Source organism: Octodon degus, unplaced genomic scaffold (assembly GCF_000260255.1).
Source record: "Octodon degus isolate 3935 unplaced genomic scaffold, OctDeg1.0 scaffold00103, whole genome shotgun sequence".
Classification (NCBI taxonomy): Eukaryota; Metazoa; Chordata; class Mammalia; order Rodentia; family Octodontidae; genus Octodon; species Octodon degus.
In genome coordinates this window covers 4,958,973-4,963,173 of record NW_004524679.1, presented here as the reverse complement: position 1 = coordinate 4,963,173, position 4,201 = coordinate 4,958,973, and the positions used below count along the sequence as shown (strand labels likewise).

The window sequence follows — 4,201 nt, the reverse complement described above, 5'->3', positions numbered from 1 at the left end:
GGAAATCCCCTTTAAACCAGCTATTCCTCTACTGAGAATTTTCCCAGAGGATCTGAAAACATCATATCATAGGGATATATGTTTGCCTATGTTTATAGCAGCACAATTTGTGATAGCCAAATCTTGTAAACAACCAAGATGCCCATTACCTGAGGAATGGTTGAAAAAGATGTGGTATTTTTACACAATGGAGTATTATTCAGCTATTAAGAATGATAAGCTCGAAGTCTTTATATTGAAGTGGATGACACTTAAACATATACTCATATGTGAAGTAAACCAGACACACATGTGTAAATATTGTATAGTCTCCCTAGTATAAGAACTCAAAAGAAGAAATACAAATAGAAAGGTATACAAGTAAAAGGAAAGCAGGATCTCAATGACTAACACATCAAGAGAGGGAAAGGAGAAGAGCTAGGAAACATGACAACATCAAGCCATACAGTTATATGTAGAAGATGAGCAAGGCAATGATCTGCGAATCTTCAGAAGATTTTTTAGTCCAGCAGTTATTTGGAAAGATTCTCACCCTGACTAACTGTATATACTGATACCTGTGAACTAAGCTACTGCACTCCAGATGATAATTTGTAATAGTAGTTTCATGCTTGGAGTGCCTGTCATTCGGGTCTACTGAACATAGGCTGCTTGTCTTGACTTGACAGTTGCTGCTATGATTTCTCTCAGGTAGATAATTGTTCAAGAAGAAGGGGGTGGAGAAGGAAAGCAGGAGACAGGAAAAGGAATATTGTGGGACTGTACTGCTTCAAGGTTGTATATGGTGAGATTTTTGGACTTATGTGCAAACATGAGAAGTATATAATTCTTTATGCCTATTTTTAAAATATATTCTAATTTTTAAAAGATTTTTATCATATTCTGTAGGGACTTAAAGCTTAACATATTAATATTTGATGAAAAATACCTGTTCCATATTATGCATAAGATGTTTGATATGCAGACAGATAGTGAGGTTAAGCTTAACAGCCTAAGTTGTTCGATAATAACAAGCTTATTTTCTAGATGGTTAACAACTTAAGTTTGCAGACCAAAATGAGAGAAAAAGGAGGGCTGCAAGGAAAGCCAACATTTTGGCCCTAGCCTTCCAAGGTCAATTAAGACTCAGGACATATGAGAACTTGTACTGTAACGTCTTATAACTCAGTAGTGTCCCAAATTTTCTGATCAAGGAGATTATGGGACCAAAGAGGAAATTGATCGATGATGTAGAGTGTGCCTAAGGAGAGTCACCTGGAGAGAAAACATTCTCCCAGGCTTTCACAGAGAGCACATTGGCCAAGCATTGGCCAAGCATTGGCCGTGACTCATCCACATGGCTGACACTGACAAAGGTTCTACAATCTGAGGTACAGGATCTCAGGATAAATCCTGAGGGGATTTCACTGACCTTATCAGACCTAAAAGCTACAACTCTTGTTGCATATGTCCTGCTTTACCTTGGTCTTAACCATCCAGAAGAAAAGTATAAAAACGAAATATAAGAAATAAAGCCATGCTGTTATGTTGAGCTGTGGGGGACTCAGGTCAACAATTTCTGACATTGCCAGTTAAGCAGAAGACCCAATACTATTATGGGCTACTGGACTCTTTTAGAATATTTTGCTGAGTTTACACACCTATAATATTCAAATAGTGGAACTTAACAAAAGAAAAAGGGTATACAGATGAATGTCCATTTTTTATCTGTGCATTCAAAGTTGTTAGGATAGATATATAGTTACATTCAGTAAATGAATAGAATGCTTTGTTCTAATGTTGTTTGTAAATAGGATATCATGTCTGCATCTTGTACAGCAATTAATCACTGTGAAGAATGTATGCAGTGTGTTAATTATTGAACGTGTCCTACCGATTTGATTTGAAACTGTCTCATTGCTATTTGTTTATCAATAAAACTATGGCAAAAAAATGAAATCCTGCCAAAAGTTAAAAAAAATTAATAATAAAAAAATAAAATCACACATCAGGATGGGATTAGACTATGTGAAGACATTTTTATTATTATAAACACCTGTGTAAGAAAATGGGAAAGGGATCTAGAAAAAGCTAGAATTTTCCACAGTAAGAGAAAAGGAAGAAAAGTTATAAGTAAATGTTCTGAAGTCTATTGTATAGCCTAAAGAAGGTTCACCACAGCCATTGGGAATTCCTCAAGCTAAAGTCATCTATTAGAGGAGTGCCATGACTCTAGAAATGGTCAGAAAGTAGAGAAGACTTGGAGCACAGGGCAGAGAAGCAAATACAGGAAAGGATTTGAGAACACAGCAGATGGGAACATTGTTTGGAGGCCTGGGTCACACATTTTCAGTTTCCATAGGAACATTTTTGTTTTGTTTTCTTTAGGGACACTTTGAGGGTAATGATGAATAAAGAGGATAATTGATAGAGCTAACATCAGCGCAAATCCTGGAGTGGACAAAATTTAAAGAACATCCTAAAGCAATGCCCTAAGATAAGAGATATGTTGAAACAAGTGAGTGAGTGCAGATCCATTTGTAGATTAAGGATTTCACATCTGATTGCATCCATTTATTCTTTAAATTGTAAGATGAAATAATCTGAGAATTTTCAAGTAGGAATTGTCAAAACACAAAACACAATGTATAAAATATTAGGAGATATATGTATATATGGTATAAAATAAATAACCATGTTGTGGAATTGGAGACTGATTTATTTCATGTTTGGATTTCTTGAAAGTGTTAATTGTCCATTTAACCTGAAGGTTATAGATCTTTAGTAGTATTAATATCATTTCCATCTAACTTGTTCATTGCTTTATTCCTGCCCACACTTCTCATTGACTTGTTAGAGATTTATGTCAGTGAGTACTGCTAATACCCTTTCAACCATAATAACATTTTTCTCTCATTTGTGACATCTCAAGGTCTCCATGTTCCATAAATTTGCTTCCTAGAAGTTTCTTTAACCTGGTTTTCCTCTCTTTATTCTCAGTGTTGTAGTTATACGACTCATCACCTCTGCCTTCTAACTGGTTGTTCTGTCTCTCATATTGTCTCTTCCAAATGTTTCTAGCAGACCCTCCTCATAATGATAAGTCTAAAATATAAAATCCAATCATGATTATGTTAACTCCTTCAATAGAGGCTTATAGGGCTTGAATATTGTCTGCATTCATCTTCCACAGTTTCATGTGCTAGAAATTGGTTTCCAGTGTGATAGTGCTGAAGTAGTAGGATTTTAAGAGCTAGGGCCTAGTAGAAAGTAGCTAGGTCATAGGGACACTGTTCCCATAAGTACTAGCCTTATAGATTTGATGAATCTTGCAATAATAAGTTATTATAAGAATGAACAAGCTAGTCCTTTGCCAGCCTCTTGATTCTTTTATTGCCATGTTATCTCTCCTTCTTGCACATGCTCTCAACATATGCTTTCTAACACATTGTGATTCCAGAAAGTCCTCACCAGAGCTAAGATGTCACAGCTGTGCCCTACAACCTTCAGAATCATAAGCTAAAAAATGTCTTTTCTTAATAAAGTATGCAACATCAGGTATTATGTCATAGGAACGCATATACACTTAACACAGTCTTCTAGCCAAGAAGATTTAGATCCTTAACAAGGCATACAAGACCCTCCTTTGGCTACCTCTTCAGCCTCACAACTCTTTGTCTTCTTCAATTTTATCCTCCAGTAGTATCTGAAGTTCTCTTCATACTCCATATTGATTTTCTTACTTCTATGCCTTTTGTTCATTCACTTTGTCTCAAACCCTCTCCCATTCTCCCCTTGGCAAATTATCTCCTTGTTTTACAACAGCTTAGCCATCACTTAAAAATATAACCCTCTGCTTCTATCTGCCCTAAGATATGAGATATATCAACACACTTCTTCCTATGCTGGATAATGGTTCTTTGATTTCCTACTTTCTTATATTATACACATCTTTATAATTGCATTGATCACACTGAAAATAGTAAAGAAATTTTTTATCTGCTACTAGTCTAGCCTCCATGGATCATCTCAGATTTATTTCTTTGTCTTAGAAATGAATGAATGGTACATAGCTGGTGTGACATGGCTTTTAAGCCAAGAAAGATAAAGGGAAAAGGAAAGATAAAGGAAAAAAAGAATGAGGAAAAAAGATGGTAAGGAAGAACCACGGTCTTGGGATCACTTTATTGTACCACTAAAATTGTAGCAATCATTTATAAAC

General features: G+C 35.6%; 1 pseudogene; it reads right to left on the bottom strand.

Annotated features, from left to right (window-relative positions):
* Positions 1 to 3,708, bottom strand: part of LOC101578023 — an 18,119-nt pseudogene extending 14,411 nt beyond the window's left edge.
* Positions 3,709 to 4,201: the final 493 nt, after the last annotated feature.